Source organism: Vitis vinifera, chromosome 2 (assembly GCF_030704535.1).
Source record: "Vitis vinifera cultivar Pinot Noir 40024 chromosome 2, ASM3070453v1".
Lineage (NCBI taxonomy): Eukaryota > Viridiplantae > Streptophyta > Magnoliopsida > Vitales > Vitaceae > Vitis > Vitis vinifera.
This window is the reverse complement of record NC_081806.1, coordinates 10,726,986-10,747,134: the sequence shown is the minus strand read 5'-3', so window position 1 is coordinate 10,747,134 and position 20,149 is coordinate 10,726,986. Positions and strand designations below refer to the sequence as shown.

The window sequence follows — 20,149 nt, the reverse complement described above, 5'->3', positions numbered from 1 at the left end:
ATGGAGTCTCTTTCAAACCCTTTTAGTAGATTAAGAGTTATAGCGACACGCTACACTGAAGCATATTACCCTTCTCATCATTTCCTTACAGCTTGACATTCAGAGCAGCCATCTATTCTCAATTACAACGTTCAGAGTTGTACTTCTCAATTTCGACGTTCAGAGCCACCATCTCTTCTTAGTTTGGGCGTTTAGAACCACCATGTTCTCAGTTTGGTGTTTGGAGCCACCATCTCTTTTCAGTTTGGAGTTCAGAGCCACCACCTCTTTTCAGTTTGGTGTTCAAAGCCACTATCCCTTCTCAGTTTGAGCGTTCAGAGCAACCATCTCCTTACAGCTCGACGTTCAGAGCCATCATTACTTCTCAGTTATGACGTTCAAAGTCGCCTTTCTCGGTTTGACATTCAGAGATGTCAGTTCTCAATTATGGCGTTCAAAGCTACCATCCCTTCTCAATTTAGCCTTCATAGCCATGTTTTCAGTTTGGTGTTCGAAACCACCATCTCTTTTCAATTTGGCGTTCAAAGCCACCATTCCTTCTTAGTTTGGCCTTCAAAGTCATGTTTTCAGTTTGGCATTTGTAGCCACCATCTCTTTTCAATTTGGCGGTCAGAGCCACCATCCCTTCTCAATTTGGCCTTCAGCACCATGTTTTTAGTTTGAGCATTCAGAGCCACCATCTCCTTACAGCTCAACGTTTAGAGCCATCATTGCTTTTCAGTTACAACGTTCAGAGTCGTCTTTCTCGATTTGACATTCAAAGATGTCAGTTCTCAGTTATGGCGTTTAGAGCCATCATTTTCTTCAGTTTGGCGTTCAGAGCCGCATCTTTAGTTTAGCGTTCAGAGTCACTATCCCTTCAGAGTTTAGCGTTCAAAGCCGCTATATCTTCTCAGTTTGGCCTTCAAAGCCATGTTTTTCAGTTTGGCGTTCGGAGCCACCATCTCTTTTCAATTTGGCGTTCTGAGCCACCATCATTTCTCGATTTGGCCTTTAAAGCCATGTTTTTAGTTTAGCATTCAAAGCCACCATCTCTTTTCAGTTTGGCATTCAGAGCCACCATTCCTTCTCAGTTTAGGCCTCCAAAGCCACCATCTCTTTTTAGTTTGACGTTTAGAGCCATCATCCCTTCTCAATTTGGGCGTCTAAAGCCACCATATCTTCTCAATTTGGGCATTCAGAGCCACCATCTCTTTTCAGTTTGGCGTTCAGAGTCACTGTCCTTTCACAGTTTGGCGTTCAGAGCCATCATCCTGTCACGATCGGGCATTCTCAGTTTGGCCTTCAGAGCCATGTTTTAAGTTTGGCGTTCGGAGCCATCATCTTTTTTCAATTTGGCATTCAGAGCCACCATCCCTTCTTAATTTAGCCTTTAGAGCCATGTTTTCAATTTGGCGTTCAAAGCCACCATCTCTTCTCAATTTGGCGTTCAGAGCCACCATCTCTTCTCAATTTGGAGTTCAGAGCCACCACCCCTTCTCAATTTGAGAATTAAAAGCCACCATCTCCTTACAGCTCAGAGTTCAGAGCCATCATTGCTTCTCAATTACGACGTTTAGAGTCGTCTTTCTCGGTTTGACATTCAAATATGTCAGTTCTTAGTTATGTCATTCAGAGCCTTAATCTTTTTCAGTTTGGCGCTCAGAGCCGCATCTTTAGTTTAGCGTTCCAAGTCATTATCCCTTTACAGTTTGGCGTTCAAAGTTGCCATATCTTCTCAGTTTGGCCTTCAGAGCCATGTTTTCAGTTTGGCATTCTAAGCCACCATCTCTTTTCAGTTTGGCGATCAGAGCCAGCATCCCTTCTCGGTTTGGCCTTCAGAGCCATGTTTTCAATTTGGCGTTCAAAGCCACCATCTCTTTTTAGTTTGGCGTTCAGAGCCACCATCCCTTCTTAGTTTGGGTGTCCAGAGCCACCATCTCTTTTTAGTTTAGCGTTCAGAGCCACCATCCTTTCTTAGTTTGGGTGTTCAAAGCCACCATCTCTTATCAGTTTGGGCGTTCAGAGCCACCATCTCTTTTCAGTTTGGCATTCAGAGTCATTGTCCTTTCACAGTTTGGCGTTCAAAGCCATCATCCTGTCATGATCGGGCATTCATTGCCGCATTTTCGGCATTCAGAGCTACATCCCTGGCGTTCAGAGCCATCGTTCATAGTTTGGAGTTCAGAGCTGTCGTTCATTCTTGGAGTTTTGAGCCATCATCTTCTTCTCTTTGGAGTTTAGCACCATATCTTCTCAATTTGACCTTCAAAGCCATGTTTGCAGTTTGGCATTCGAAGCCACCATCTCTTTTCAGTTTGGCCTTCAAAGCCATGTTTTTAGTTTGGCGTTTAGAGCCACCATCTCATTTTAGTTTGGCGTTCAAAGCCACCATAATTTCTCAGTTTGAGAGTTTAGAGCCACCATCTTCTTACAGCTCGACGTTCAAAGCCATTATTGCTTCTCAATTACGTCGTTCAAAGTCATCTTTCTCGGTTTGACATTTAGAGATGTCAGTTCTCAGCTATGGTGTTTAGAGCCTTCATCTTCTCCAGTTTGGCGTTCAAAGCCGCATCTTTAGTTTAGCGTTCAAAGTCATTATCCCTTCACAGTTTGGCGTTCAGAGTCGTCATATCTTCTCAGTTTGGTCTTCAGAGCCATGTTTTCAGTTTGGTGTTCGGAGCCACCATCTCTTTTCAGTTTGGCTTTCAAAGCCACCATCCCTTATCAGTTTGGCCTTTAGAGCCATGTTTTCAATTGGCGTTCGGAGCCACCATCTCTTTTCAGTTTGGCGTTCAGATCCACTATCCCCTCTCAATTTGGCCTTTAGAGCCATGTTTTCAGTTTGGCGTTTAAAGCCATCATCTCTTTTTAGTGTGTTTGGAGCCACCATCTCTTCTTAGTTTGGGCGTTCAAAGCCACCATCTCTTTTCAGTTTGGCGTTTAAAGTCACTATCATTTCCAGTTTGGCGTTCAGAGCCATTATCTTGTCACGATCGGGCATTCGTTGTCGCCTTTTTAACATTCAGAGCTACATTCCTAGCATTCAAAGTCGTCGTTCACAATTTGGAGTTCAGAGCCATCGTTCATTCTTGGTGTTTAGAGCTATCATCTTTTTTAGTTTAGAGTTCAGAACCATGTCTTTAGTACAAGCATTCAAAGCCATGTCTTAAGTTTGGCATTCCGAGCCATGTCTTTAGTACAAGCGTTTAAGGCCATTTCTTCTAGTTTTAGGCATTCAGAGCCACTTTAATTAGTTTTAGGCGTTTAGAGCCATATCTTCAGTTTGGCATTCAGAGCCATTAGTCAACCTAGTATTCAGAGCCACATTCCTAGCATTTAGAGTTCCTAGCATTTAGAGTTGTCTTTCTCTTCTAGTTTGGTGTTTAGAGCCACATTGCTAGCATTTAGGGTTGTCATTTTCTTTTAGTTTAGCATTCAGAGTCATTCTTACCATTTAGACCCACTTTCATCAGTTTTAGGCGTTTAGAGCCATGTGTTTAGTTTGGCATTTAGAGCTATCATCTTCTTCAGTTTGGCGTTCAGAGTTGTATCTTTATTTTGGCATCCAGATCCATTGTCCATCTTAGCATTCAGTGCCACCATCTTCCTTTAGTTTTGGTGTTCAGAGCCGTTGTGCATACTCATTCAGGCATTTAGAGTCACCATCTTCCTTTATTTTTGGCATCCAAAGCTGTTGTGCATACTCATTCAGTCATTTAGAGTCACCATCTCTCTTCAGTTTTGACGTTCAGAGTCATTATGCATACTCATTCCGACATTTTGAGTCACTACCTTTCCTCCTTTTGGAGTTCAAAGTCATTTTTTTCCTCAGCTTAATCATTCAGAGTCATAGCTCCTAGTGTTCATATTCACTGGCATCACACATCTTGCCTTCACGATTTTACATTCGCCCTCTTTTTCCTCACCTCGTTGCCTTGTGCTTATCGCTTGTTCATCATGCCCTTCTAGACTTTCCCTTCCCTGACACATAACATAGTCCTTTGAGTTCACGACACATATTTCGATCATATTGTTGAGCACCCTACACTTAGCATTCTCATGATGTCAGTTCTCAGTTATGGTGTTCAGAGCCTTCATCTTCTCCAGTTTGGTGTTCAGAGCCGCATCTTTAGTTTAGCATTCAAAGTCACTATCCCTTCATAGTTTAGCGTTCAGAGTCGTCATATCTTCTCAGTTTGGCCTTCAAAGCCATGTTTTCAGTTTGGTGTTCGGAGCCACCATCTCTTTTCAGTTTGGCATTCAAAGCCACCATCCCTTCTCAGTTTGGCCTTCAGAGCCATGTTTTTCAGTTTGGCGTTCAGAGCCACCATCTCTTTTCAGTTTGGCTTTCAGAGTCACTATCCTCTCTCAGTTTGGCCTTCAAAGCCATGTTTTCAATTTGGCGTTTAGAGCCACCATATCTTTTTAGTTTGGTGTTTAGAGCCACCATCCCTTCTCAGTTTGGGTGTCCAGAGCCACCATCTCTTCTCAATTTGGGCGTTTAGAGCCACCATCTCTTTTCAGTTTGGCGTTTAAAGTCACTATCCTTTCACAGTTTGACGTTCAGAGCCATTATCTTGTCACGATCGAGCATTCGTTGTCGTCTTTTCGACTTTCAGAGCTACATCCCTGGCGTTCACAATTTGGAGTTCAGAGCCATCGTTCATTCTTGGTGTTTAAAGCCATCATCTTCTTCAGTTTGGAGTTCAGAACCATGTCTTTAGTACAAGCATTCAAAGCCATGTATTCAGTTTGGCATTCCTAGCCATGCCTTTAATACAAGCGTTCAAGGCCATTTCTTCCAGTTTTAGGCATTCAGAGCCACTTTAATTAGTTTTAGGCGTTTAGAGTCATATCTTCAGTTTGGCATTCGGAGCCATTAGTTAGCTTGGTGTTCTAAGCCACATTCCTAGCATTTAGAGTTGTCTTTCTCTTCTAGTTTGGTTTTCAGAGCCACATTGTTAGCATTTAGGGTTGTCATTTTCTTTTAGTTTAGCATTCAGAGTCTTTCTTACCATTCAGACCCACTTTCATCAGTTTTAGGCGTTCAGAGCCATGTGTTCAGTTTGGCATTTAGAGCCATCATCTTCTTCAGTTTGGCATTCAGAGTCATGTCTTTATTTTGACATCTAGATCCATTGTCCAACTTGGCATTCAGTGCCACCATCTTCCTTTAGTTTTGGCGTTTAGAGCCATTGTGCATACTCATTCAGGCATTTAGAGTCACCATCTTCCTTTAGTTTTGGCATTCAGAGCTGTTGTGCATACTTATTCAGTCATTTAAAGTCACCATCTCTCTTCAGTTTTGACATTCAGAGTCATTATGCATACTCATTCCAACATTTTGAGTCACCACCTTTCCTCCTTTTGGAGTTCCAAGTCATTTTTTTCCTCAACCTAATCATTCAGAATCATAGCTCTTGGTGTTCATATTCACTGGCATCGCACATCTTGCCTTCACAATTTTACATTCGCCCTCTTTTTCCTCACCTCGTTGCCTTATGCTTATCGCTTGTTCATCATGCCCTTCTAGACTTTCCCTTTCCCGGCACATAACATAGTCCTTATGGTTCACGACACAAATTTCGATCATATTGTTGGGCACCCTACACTTAGCGTTCTCATGTAGTTCACATAGGGAAGTCCCCTTTAGACGCATTCTTTTCTGTACTCCAGGGTGGTTCGACCGTTACTCATTTTTTACATCGATTTTCAAGTCACTTTTGGAGAAATATCAAACGGAGTCTGGATCCCTAGTGCATCTTTGGAGGCACTTTAAGAGTTACTTTTCTCTTAGGATTTTAGAATCTTGAGCGAGCTTGTGTTTTACTTATGTACCTTTTAGGGGTCTTTCTTTGTTCTTCGGTAGAGTTCACTTCATTCCACTCACTTTTCATGCTCTCTTTTCACTCTAGTGTTCATATTCCTTGCACTCGTGAACTCTACCGAAGAAGGGCATAATTGTAAACCCCCTCACATAGAAAGGTTTATTTTATTTTATTTTATTTTATTTTATTTTATTTTTATTTTTCTAGCCACCTCAAGAAGGAGCCATTCTTGGGCAACCAAAGAGGACTGAAGGTGACGGAAAACTGCGGATGAGTGAGTTGTATTGGGCGGCCATGGGACTGATGGGTGAGCTATTTTTTGGACGGCCATAGCAACTGATAGGTAAGCTATTTTTTTTGGGTGGCCAGATGGGACGGAAAGAGAACGAGGAGAGAGTTTTAGTGAGAGAATGAGAGATTTTGTTGCGGTTACAGAGAGATGTTTGAGGAACTTGGGAGAAAAAGACTGTGGGAGGAGCCTAAGAGGGTTTTCACAAAAGAGAGAGCTGAGAGAGGAGAGTTGGAAGCCAACCCACTCTTTTCTTGAAATGAGCATTCCAGGTATGCCTATTCGTGATCTCCTTATTTCTCATTTCCACATGGATTGAGTCTAGTTTTCAGCTATTCTTCTGGGTATTTGGTTTGTTGATTGGTGTGGATATTATAGGTCACTCGTTTGTTTTGTGGGACTCTGGGTATGCATGCTCTGTTTCAGATTTATTTTGGGTGTTTTTTACTTTTCTTGAAAATATTGGATGCTCTGTTCCTTCCCATAACTTGATGTATCAAAACCATGTTTTTTTTTTCTTTGGATTCCACTTGCTCCTAGCTCCTTGATAGTCCATGACATAGAGCTGAATCCTTACTTTGTTTTTACATTTTTATCATTCTCTGTTTATTGCTCCGTTTCTTGTTGATGGTGGAGTGATATTATCAATGGCCAAACAGTTGAGAGTGGAGGTTTTACGACTTTCGATATTAGCCGGAGGTAGCGCATTAAAGTATGGAAACACAACAGTATTTCCTCTTGATGTATGTGGAGTTGGTGCTAGGATGACGCACAACCATGAAAATGCTCATGCTGCATACCCTGATCCGGATGCCTCCACTTGGTTTTTTTTTTTTTGGTGTTTATGACAACCATGGAGTTGGAGACTTGGGAACTTCTGTTCAAAAATCCTTTTTTTTTTTTTTTAAGAATGGATGAGTTGAATGCGGGGGAAAGCAAAGATGAAAAGGTTTTAAAAAAATGATGAATGACAAGTCAATGGCATGGGGATTTTCATAAGTGGTAGGGGCGCTTTAAGTTCTCTGAATAAATAAGTGGCAATGGCATGGGTCCAATTGTGGCCTCATGGTGAATTTTTTTTTTCTTTTTTCTCACGTGTCAAAGTTTGATTTTCCTAAATTCTTTTTAAATGATTCTTAAAATCCCAATTTCTTGAATAATCTCGTTTCTATTCTAATTTTCAATTTTAATTCCTAAAAAAAATACTATTTTTAAATAATTTCCCGAATCTTTAATTTCCAAAACTTCTATTTTCAAATTATTGCTAAAAATTCTATTCTCAAATAATTTTTCAAAATTCCGATTCTCAAATTTAATTTTTAAAACTTCGATTTTTAAATAATTCTTCAAAATTCCAATTTCCGAATTTAATTTCCAATTTCCAAAATTCCAATTTTCACATTTGCTTATTATTATTATTATTATTATTATTATTATTATTATTTTAAATTCCATCTTTAAATAATTCTTCAAAATTCCGATTTTCAAATTTAATTTCCAATTTCCAAAATTCCAATTTTCACATTCATTTATTTAATCATTATTAATTTCGTTATTATTATTATTTATTTATTTATTTTAAATTCCATCTTTAAATCATTCTTCAAAATTCCAATTTCTGAATTTAATTTTCAATTTCCAATATTCCAATTTTCACATTTATTTATTTATTTATGTATTTATTTATTTATTTATTATTATTTTATTTTTAAAAATTCCAAATGATTCTTCAAAATTCCGATTTTCAAATTTAATTTCCAATTTCCAAAATTCCAATTTTCACATTTGTTTATTATTATTATTATTATTATTATTATTTTATTTATTTTTAAAAATTCCATCTTTGAATAATCTTCAAAATTCCCATTTCCAAATTTAATTTCCAATTTCCAAAATTCCAATTTTCACATTCATTTATTTAATAATTATTATTTTTGTTATTATTTTTATTTTATTTATTTATTTATTTTTTAAATTCCATCTCTAAATAATTCTTCAAAATTCCAATTTCTAAATTTAATTTCCAATTTCCAAAATTCCAATTTTCACATTTATTTATTTATTTATTTATTTATTTATTATTATTATTATTATTATTTTATTTATTTTTAAAAATTCGATCTTTAAATAATTCTTCAAATTTCCAATTTTCAAATTTAATTTCCAATTTCCAAAATTCCAGTTTTCACATTTGTTTATTATTATTATTATTTTATTTATTTATGCTTAAAAACTCCATCTTCAAATGATTTCCAAGATTCCAATTTTTATAATTTAATTTTCATAGTTCCAATTCTCAAATAATTTTCAAAATTCAAATTTCTTTCAAATTTAATTTTTAAATTTCCAATTCTCAAATTTATTCCCCTAGACTCTAATTTTCAAATAATTTTCGAGATTCCAATTTTCAAATAAATTTCAAAAATCAAGTTTTCTCTTGAACAGTTTTAATTCCACTCCAGTTTTCAAATAATCTTTTGTTTCTCTTGATTTTACATAAAAAGTGATAAAATGATCCTAAATTTAAAAATCCAATATCTTGTATGTTTGAATTTAAAAAATAAACCATTTTTTTTATACAAATATGCTTCAATATTTTGATTATTTTTATATAAGTTTTAAGATAGAATGTTATTTTTACGAGAAAATAAAAATAAGAATACTATTTTTGACAAAAATTGGTATTATTTAAGCTGAAAAAATATAGACGGTTAGAATTATAAATTTGGGATTATTTCATCTCTTTTAGTCAACTTATCCTATTGTTGTTATAAACAATTTATGATATGTTAGCAAATATATATATATATATATATATATATATATATATATATATATATATATATGTATGGTATTTACAAAGCAATTATGCAATGTGTAGTATTATTCACCTTTATTTATTTATAAACCATATATAAGATATCTACGCTATATTTATGTAGTAATTATGGGATATGCATATTATTATTATTAGGATTAATTGATTAAAAATGATGAAAAGATCTTAAATTTATAAAATTAACCTCTTTTATTTTTGAACTTGAAAAGTAACTCATTTCGGACATAAATACTCTTTTACATTTTCATTATTTATATGTGCATTTTAAAAGAAAATGTTATTTTTAGAAGAAAAAAATAAAGCGCATTTTTGTCAAAAATGAGTATTTTTTTTTAAGAAAAAAAAAGAGGTTAGATTTGTAATTTCATGTTTATTTTCTACCTTTTAATCGGTTATCCCTTATTAATAGTATGAGACAACTCAAAATCTTGCCTATTTCTCTCTCTAGCCTACTATTAGCCATGCAAGGATAGGTGTATTTAGAAAGATAAGTCAAATTACAGATCCCTAGCCGCACTCATAGATACACCTCCAAGACTAGAATGAAGAGGGAGTGAATAGAGTTTATAATATAAGTTAATTAATATATGCCTATTTAACTCCCTAACATAAGCTATGGTCCATAATTTGTCTCAGTAATGAATTTTTTATAATCTAAATACATTTTATGCATGTAAAAAACCATATACAAGATAAATTACATTCTATTTATGAAGTGCATTTGTGTGACATGTAAAATACAATTAATGCTAATAAAATCATTAAAATAACGATAAATTAAAAAATAATTGATTAATAGTGTTGATTAAAATATTAATTAATTAATATTAGTAATTTGTTGAAACTATTTTAAATAAATATATACAAAATAAAATTGACATTAATTGATAATGATGATGATGATGATGTTAAGTAATAACAACATAGTAATACTATTAACAATAGTAGTTATATATTAAACAATTTAAATATTATAAATGATAAATTGAATAATAATCATAGTCAAATGGTCAATTTCTTTACAAGTAATTTATTTAGAATGTCAATCTTTTATATCCTTTTAGCTAGGTTACATACATTAGAGACTCTAAAGCATGATTCTCTTAAAAATTTATTGTGAGTGGCAATCAATATTCTAGATTCTATTAGGTATGATTAGGCTAAATCATAACTTAAGATTTTAAAATTTAATTAATCATAAAACAACTTCACAACTTCCCATATAAATGAAATATTACATTTTCTTTCAATTTGGAAAATATTAAGGTAATACATTATCAACCAAATTTGAATATGAATCATTGGAAATATTGTATAGTAAAATCTCGATCATTAAATAATGATACAAATATATGAGATCAAGGTATAAAAAAATAAAATTAATGTACAAATGAATGAAAATAAAATACAAACAAATGAACTAAAAGACGATATGATGAAACCAAGGTACAAGGTATACGGATCTCATACATGATACAAAAGAATGAGTCCCATATACAAAATAATGAGACCTTTCAACAGATACTAAAAAAAATTATATTTTGATACGGAAACAAGAGCCTTTCTATTATTCTTTCTTAATCAAAAGTTCTTTTACTAAATGTTATAAGAGAATTTTAAGTTAGACGACTATGATACTGTAGAGAGCTTCTATTACATTACACTCACATGAAAGCATGGTACCAAATTGGTAGTTGAGTAAGATACCTATCGTAAAATTTTTCTTACATAACTATGGTGAAAAGAATGGTAAATAGTCTTTCAGCTAAACAAAACATGTCTTCTGGCATGTTTTAAAACTTAGTTCAATATAGTCTCTTCCTCTCTCATTTTTTATCTTTATTTTGCACCGGCCTCAGTTAGGCTTAGGAAGTCCACTTCATAGCTATCCCATGGAGCAAGCTACGAGTTCACCTTTGAAAAGCCAGTTTAGATGGCAATAAGGTCCTGGGAATTTTGTTTCACATTACCCAATTCAAAATAAAATCAACTAGAACCCTACTTTGGTATATAAATAACCAGCTTTACTGAGTGATCAACTACTTTATTTGCTGAACATGCATGCACGTTTGCTTATGCATTGGGAATTTTGCTCACACATCACGGCCAAATGGTTTGATTTTATTGACCATGCCATTGATACAGTTTGTAGTATAAACAGAGGTAGTAGGCCGCATACCCTTAATTTCATACAAGGGTAGGGAGAGCACGCAGAGGCTGAGCGTTCTGTAAGGTGACGCCAAACTTTTCTTCCATGTTCATGTTCTCCGGTGTCACCCCATCTTCAAGCTTCCAATCATAGGAGTGAAGGAGTGAAGCCAGCATCAAGTGAATCATCCGGATACCTGGACAGATTCGCCTACCGGCACCGAATGGGATCAGCTCAAAATTCTGGCCCCTCACATCCATATCTGATCCTAAGAACCTCTCTGGCATAAACGAGTTGGGGTTTTCCCACAGATTCGGATCTCGGCCTATAGCCCATACATTTACCAGTACTTGTGCATCCTTTGGGACAATGAACCCGCATATATCTGTGTCTACATCGGCCTTCCGTGGGAGTAATAATGGAACCGCTGGATGCAATCGGAAGGTTTCTTTCACCACCGCTTGCAAGTATGGAAGTTGGGCGATGTCTGATTCTTTTACCAGTTTGTCTTTACCAATTGTTTGCAGGAGCTCTACTTGGACTCTCCGTAGTGTTTCGGGTTTGTGTAGTAGTTTGCCATTGCCCATTCCAATGTGTTCGTAGTTGTATCAGTCCCCGCCGCAAATAGGTCCTGCAACGTAGTTTACACATAAATTTCTTTTAAAGAAAGATTAATGCACTCGAATTTAATTACAAAAATTTGATTTTTTTTTTTTTAGACTGAGGAAAAAGGGAAAAAAAAAAAGAAAGGAAGAAAGAGAGGATAGAGATTGCTAACCAGTAACAAGTGGTCAATATTAGTTATATCAAGAACATTATTGCTGTCTTCACTGATGGTGAGAAGAATATGCAACACATCGCTGCTAGCCATCCAACCCTGCACTTGTCTTGACCGCAGACGTTGCTTGACCATTTTATCGAACACCTCAATCATGTTTCCAAAATGAATTGCCATTATTGGGTTTGGCAGCCTCTTCCATCATATTCCGTACTAACTCTTTAAACTCCTGCACAGTATCAGAACTTGGTTCTACCAGATCCACAGAGAAAATGGTGTTTGATAACAAGTTAAGAGTAGTTCTGAAAGCTTCTAGGCCAATATCTACTACATCACCAGCTTGGCAATTCACACATATTCACCAGTCAAAAACTAGACTCCAACGCCCATCTTCCGAAGGGTTCTCCACTTTGTGGAAGCGGGCAACCATACCACGGAGAGCTGGTTGTGGTTATGGGCTCGGAGGGCATCAGGAATAGTTCGGTTGCAGAAGGACTGGTCCTTCTTTTGGAGGACTTCTTTGGCCATGGTTGCAGATGTGATGACTACTGTGGTTACACAGCCAAGCTCGAGAGTCATCACGGGGCCGTGAATTTTGGCAAGGTTGGCGAGGGATTCATGGGGTTTGTTTCCAAGGTTTAAAAGGTTTCCAATGATTGGAAACGGGACAGGTCCAGGCGGAAGCTTGCCAGCACCAGATTTGCGTCTTCTAGCTGAAACAACGATGTAAATTGAGGCCCAGGCCACAAGAAGACATAACAAACAGCTGAACAAGTCCATCAGTCTCCGCGCCTCTCCCTACGGGGAAAGTTTAAATTGAGGTCCAGGTCAAGAGATGAACAACTCTATTTGTTCCCCTGGAGCTGTTGAACATCACACAATGACATGATTTCTCAATAATTATAAAATCAAGACCTTTTTTTAGACTACAAACATGACAAGCACACAAATATAAAACTGCCTATTTCTTTCCCTATGGTTTGATCTATTAATTTCCGGATACGTTTCTTTTGGAAATAAAAGTAGCCGCCCTAGTTAGCATGCTTCACTAATTAATGATCTGCATAGAAAAGTCGCACTATCATTTAAATAGAAGGTAATAATCCATTAATATAATTGTAGAGATGGGATTCCACTCTGGAAAGCATGTAAAAGTGAAATTTATTGTCCAAAGATATTCAACAACAATTTTTTATTGATGAAGTGGGTTCCCTGCACAAAAAAGTTGGGTTGGCTGAATGCTGGTTGATCCATTTCATCTAAAAGAAGGCAAACCCAAAAAGAGGAACGGTCAAAAGGGACCGTCTACAAAGTATATTTTTTTTTTCTTTTTTTAAAAAAGGAAAATATTACGGTAGGTACCTAATAAGTATACTTAAAAGATATCTTGGATTTATGAAATCACTTCAACACCCCTTTGATGCACTGAAATGTAACATGATCAACCCATGGCCGATGACAGCTTTTAATTGTTAGATGACTAGGGATGCAACTTAATTAGGTTGGGTTACTCAACTCAACGTTTGAGGTCACTTGATTAATCATTTTCAATACTTGGAATAAGTTTAAATTTTTTCAAGTTGAGTTGGGTTTGGGTTGGAGTAGGGCCAAGATTCGGACAATCTAACCCTAATCCAAATTTAATTTAATATTTTTATGATATTTATAATGTATATTATCCTATATAATAATATTTGTTTTTTAATTTAAAAAATATCATTTTTTTTTAGAAAATATTTTATATATTAATATATTAAATTTTATTAAATAGAATATGTGGATGAAATTTGAATCATATAATCTGATCGACCTAATAAATCCATGTCTAACCTAATCAACCTCAATGTGAAGATTCTTCACATTCCTCATACCATTTCTCACATTTTTCATATTTTCCTCAATTTCTAACTACTTCATCTTTTAAATTAATTTTAGGATAATTTTCATTAATTTTAAGTGTAAGTAATATGAATAAACAATATTATTCATTTGAGGTGGAGAAAAAAATTCTTGAAATTAAAATATGAAAAATTTAGAGAATACAAAGAATATGTGGAGTGGTACGAAGAATGTGAGACTCGCATTTTTCATACCTTCTTTTTATTCTTTGTACCATCTTATTTTTTGGGGATAATTTTTATCCATTATAAGTGTAATTAGTATGAAAAAAATAATATCATTGCTATTTGAGGTGGAGAAAAAATTATTAAGACAAAAAATGAAAATTTTGGAGGGTGTGAAAAATGTGGGGAAGGGTACGAAGAATGTAAAGATTTCTCCAATTTTTAAGTGTTTTAGTTTTTTAATTTTTTGAAGATAATTTCCATTAATTCTAAGTATAATTAGTATGAATAAACAATATTATTGCTATTTGAAGTCGAAAAAAACTTTTTAAAATTTAAAGAAAATGAAAATTTTGGAGGATTCCTCTTATTCTTCATGTCATTCCTCACATTTTTGGTATCCTCTTTAATTTTCAAGTGTTTTATTTATTATTTTTTATGATATTTTTTATTAATTCTAAATATATTTGATATGAATAAACAATAGTATTGCTATTTGAAGTAGAGGAAAAAAAATTTAAATTTTAAAAAATGAAAAATGTAGAGAGTACGAAGAATATGAGGAATCCTCATACACATTCTTCGTACTCTTTCTCACATTCCTTACATCTTTCATATTCTCTCCAATTTTTGAGTTTAATTTTTTTTTTTTTGGAACTATTTACATCAATTATAAGTATAATTAGTATGAATAAACAATATTATAGCTATTTGAGGTGGGGGAAAAAATTCTTAAAATTTAAAAATTGAAAATTTTGGAGGGTATGAAGAATGTGAGGAAGTTTATGAAGAATGTGATGAATTACCCTCTCTAATTTTTAAGTGTTTTATTTTTTGAACTTTTTTGACAATAATTTCCATCAATTCTAAGTATAATTAGTATGAATAAACAATATTATTGATATTTGAGGTGCAGAAAAAAAATCTTAAAATTAAAAAAAAAAAAAAAAAAAGGAAATGTAAAATTTGGAGCTCACATATTTCATACCCTTCCTCACATTCTTCACATCCTCTTCAATTTTCAAGTATATTATTTGTTTAATTTTTTGAGGATAATTTCCATCAATTCTAAGTGTAATAAGTATGAATAAGCAATGTTATTGTTATTTAAGGTAGAGAGAAAATATTATTAAGATTAAAAAAAATGAAAAATTTGGAAGATACAAAGAATGTGGGGAAAGGTTCGAAGAATGAGAGGATTACTCTAGTTTTTAAGTGTTTCATTTTTTAATATTTTTTAGAATAATCACCCTCAATCACTACACAAAAAGTAAGATATGGTCACGTAGTTTTAGGAGAGGTCAGTAAAATTCACAATGAAAGAGTATATATAGTTGTATAATAATTTGAGTCCTAACTAATGAAATGTGGTGTGAGTCCTATATCTGCAAGAATAATTAAGTCATAGTGAAAAGAATTTCTTGTGAGACCTATGCTTGTGAGATGAATATCTTGTCGGGCCTACAGTTATGGGATTAATTGAGTTGCAGGTAATGACATGGACTATGGTTGTGGAAGTGATTAGAAGCAGTTATAAAATCCACTTTTGAAGTAGGAGAAAGGTGGCTACTACTATATATGGCTTAGTGGACCTGTTGTCATAACATCACTAGGTATACTTCTTAACTTGCATTTTTCTTTCGCTTACCCCACTACCAAACCCATTTCTACTTGCTTGCCAAAACCATTGCTAGTGCCAATGCGAGATTAAGAACTCTACATTTTTGCTTGCTTGGTATTTTCTTTTGATTCACTCATTGTTCTTTCTACCAAATATCATTTTATTATTATTATTTTTTTTATTTAACTCTCTGGTTTCTCGCTTCTCACCTACCATAGGGTTTTCTAGGGTTTTAAATTGTTAGGGTTTCAAGCAAAGGATTATGGCTTTTAGTTATGACTTCTCCATCAACTAAATATTGCTTTTGTCATAACCGATCGTCTTGCAATTATGCGTATTGTTCAAACTTGTTTTGGGATTTTTTAATTTTTAGTTCACCTCTTTTTATGCGTTTAGTATCAAATGCTTGTTCAAAAAACTGTATGATGTAGGATACTAGTACCTTGCAGAGATATTACTAACAACATGTATCCAACTTCTGATTATATGAAACCTTGGTTGTACTTGGAGGTTGAGAATTGTCTGTACTCTTAGGGTGTTGTTTTGATATTGATTCCTCCAAATATAGTTTTTTGAGGAATTGTGTAGTATCTAGGATTATGGGTGTCTCATTTTCCCATTACTTTATATGATTTCTAAGAGAATGGTGTATCACCATCCCAACCCAAAGTAGCTCAGATTTCCAATTAAAGGTCATGGATTTTGAAGGATTTTCTTCTTTATGCCTTGGTACTCTTAGAATAAGAGGAACTCTCTTTCTTTCTCTGAGTGACCCATGCTTGAACCAAATTGACTACCCACATCTGCCAGGCTTTTGTCTATTTAATCTAAAATTTCAAAAGAATAGTGTATTTGGTAATTTGTTACTAAATAATGTAACGGTTCTTAGAATTTTATTTCTCATTAATTGAAGCTCCAACAAATTTAGGAAAATGATGGTGTATCTTGATCTCGAGTCATACCAACTAGTTGAAACTAAAGAGAAACTAGTAGTAGAAATTAAATAACTTAAGAATGGAAAAGCAAAAGGAGTTTCCCAGATTTACATATACAACAAAAGCCAAAGGAGAAAAAGAAAAAGAAAAAAAAAATCAAAATCCTTTTGTCCTTCAAAGCCCTTTAAGTTGTCCAACTAGTCCAATCAAGGTTGTTCATTTCTCAAATGTTGTGGCCAATGACAAAAGCTATTTTGAAGGATTCCACATCAATTCTATTACTGCAAAATTAGAAAACTACAAGTTAGGGCCAGAACATCAATCATGGTTTTTAGGGTCTGTTCATTCTAGTCTTTGGTCCAAAGGCAAGTTCAATATTCAAGAATCAAGATATTAGGTTGGCTACAAATTTAGAAATTTGGGCCCTTGAATGGAATAGATTGAAGTGTATTTTCCAGCCCTTATCTTATTATGAGTTATGGGATAACAAATGGGAAGAAGTAGCATATGATAGAAGATTACTTTGAAAACCTGATAATCTATTTGTTGATGAGTTGCTACAAATATGTCCAAATTAGTTCAATTTAGTTTGTTAGCTTATTTTTGAATTATGCATCGGTTAGCCTATTTATTAGGAAGCTTGTTGGTTAGTTTATTTTTCCTACGTTTTCTTTTGCTTTAGTAATCTTGTATATTATCAAATAATGTACTAGTCAATTAATTAATGAGAATTATTCAATGTAGTTTTTTTTATCGACTCATTCCTTACGTTAGCTTTTATGTTATCAAAGCATCCTTGAATTTAACGCGAGTTGAGGGAGACAATGGTCCAAATGGCCATGATTGGAGAAAGTAGGGGCGATGGCTTAGAGGTTACCTCTGGAACCTCTAAACCAACCCCTAAAAATGGTCCCACTGCGACATCAAAACACGCGTCCCTTCAAATAAAAATACATAAGTTGAATGGAAAAAACTTTCTTCAATGGTCTTGGTCTATACAGTTGGTGATTCATGACATGATAAGCTAAGAAGATCAACACGTGTGCCTATTAGAAATCCAAGGTACGTGTAAGGAGGACAGACTGTGCATGGGAAGATGGATGTGCTGTCAAAGACTTAGTCCAAGTTGTTCTCAATGTTCACATATTTGCAAAGGAGTGGAAGGAGTGGGTCATGCAGTTATAATTACTTATTTGCAACATGTTGAGTAGTTGTTTCCTTATTTGTAGGAAGTGGTTGAACTTTATGTATTTAAATTCTATCAGATTCAATAAGAAGGCAACAAAGATTTGATCCAAACTCTGTGGTTTATTCTCACCCGAAGAGAATTATATTCTAGCTTTGACTGGGACCTATCATTGGTATCAAAGCCATACATCATGGCCACCAACAAAGAAAGAATCGAGAATTTAGGAAGTGGGTCTTGGGGGGCTTCAAGCTAATTTGAGCAGAATGGAGTTGGGTGTTAATGACAAACTACATCAACTAGAGAATGCTATCAGTAAGATCTCTGAAGTTTTGAGTACAAGGCAAGACCCAACCTCTAGCAACGTCAATGAACGCAGCGGGCAGTCTTCTTATGGTCGTTCTCGTGAAAACACAGAAGGACGGCGACCAATGTTTTCCTCTAAGTTGGCCAAGCTTGAATTTCCCAAGTATTCTGGTGATGACCCAACAGAATGGTTTACGCGTGTCGACCAATTCTTTGAATACCAAGGCACTTTGGAAACACAAAAGGTGTCTTTGGCTTCCTTTCATTTGGAATGGGAGGCAAATCAATGGTGGCAGTGGTTACGCAGGGCTTATCATGAGGAAAGGAAGGAGGTGACGTGGGACATTTTTGTAGAGGAATTATGGTCTCGCTTTGGTCCAACAGATTGCGAAGACTTTGACGAGTCTTTATAAAAAATAAGACAAACAGGATCCTTGCATGAGTACCAAAGAGAACTTGAGAAATTGGGGAATAGAGTTCAAGGGTAGACTCAAAAGGCATTGATTGGCACATTTATGGGAGGTCTTAAAGCTGAAATAGCATATGGGATTCGGATGTTTAAGCCAAAATCCTTGAAGGAAGCCATCAATTTGTCTAGTATGCGAGATGAGCAGTTGAACAGTCATAAGACGGCTACACGTCCATTCAGTAGGACCACTATTGGCTCTTCTCCAACGAAAATAAAGACCCTTTCACCAATGAAACGACTCACTTGGGCTGAGATGCAGAGGAGGCATGCTCAAGGCCTTTGTTTTAATTGCAATGAGAAATTTGCACCAAGGCACAAATGTAAAGGACCGCAGCTACTCTTGCTTGAAGGAAACTACGACGAAGAGGAAAATGACGAAGCGGGAGCTCACACCCACCTTCGAGGAGAACCTGAAATTTCACTTCATGCTCTCACTAGGTGGTCAACAGCTAGAACCATGCGAGTCTCGGCTAAAGTGGGACCCTATGAATTGATTGTTCTTATTGATGTGGGTCAACCCACAATTTTATCAATGAGAGGATAGTTGAACTATTGCAATTACCAATGGTGCCAACTGAACCCTTTAATGTGAAAGTGGCTAATGGTGATCCTCTAAAGTGCCAAGGGAGATTTGAAAATGTTTTGGTCCTATTGCAAGGTATTCCATTTACCTTAAGTACTCTTTATTCATTACCATTGATTGGGTTGGATATGGTGTTAGGAGTCCACTGGCTTGAACAATTGGGCACGGTGGTTTGTGATTTGAAAATAATGACAATGGAGTTTTCGTGGAAGGACCAGTGTCATCAACTAGAAGGAATTGACAACCAACCAATTCAGCCTACGAAATTCAAAACAATTTCAAAAGAGATAAAGCAGGGAAACTTCATATTCGTCGTCTGTCTACATGCAGCCATGGAAAAAGTGCCTCAAGGAATTCAACTAGAAATGCAGCAGTTGTTACAAGAATTTGAGGACATTTATCAAGAACCAAAGCAGCTTCCACCAGAAAGGGAGATAGATCACCACATCAATCTCAAAGAGGGGACTGAGCCAATTAATGTCCGGCCATACAAGTATGCCTACTTTCAAAAAGCTGAAATAGAAAAGAAAGTTCATGACATGTTAAAATTAGGGCTCATAAGGTCTAGCACAAGTTCATTCTCTTCACCTGTTCTGTTAGTAAAAACAAAAAAAAAAAAATGGAACTTGGCGTTTTTGTACTGACTATAAAGCCCTTAATGTTGTAACCATCAAGGATAGATTTCCTATTCCAACCGTTGATGATATGCTTGACGAACTATATGGGGCAACCTTCTTTACCAAACTTGATCTCCGATCAAATTATCACCAGGTATGGGTACACCCATTAGACATTCACAAAACTGCCTTTCGTACACACAATGGTCATTATTATGCCCTTTGGCTTGTGTAATTCTCCTTCAACTTTTTAGGCTACTATGAACTCAATATTTCGGCCATATCTTCGAGAATTTGTGTTAGTTTTTTTTTTTTTATGATATTCTAATTTATAGCCCCAATTGGATCATGCATATTGAACATGTTAAAAAGGCTTTTGAAATATTAAGGCATCATAAATTTTTCATCAAGCTTGGAAAGTGTGCCTTCGGCCAGGAAGAAGTTGAATATTTGGGTCACATTGTAACTCCACAAGGTGTCAAGGTGGACCAAGGGAAAATTAAG

The 20,149-nt window shown here is 35.2% G+C and overlaps 1 pseudogene; it reads right to left on the bottom strand.

Annotated features, from left to right (window-relative positions):
* Positions 1 to 11,043: 11,043 nt before the first annotated feature.
* On the bottom strand, positions 11,044 to 12,889 carry LOC100266139 (geraniol 8-hydroxylase-like; annotated as a pseudogene).
* Positions 12,890 to 20,149: the final 7,260 nt, after the last annotated feature.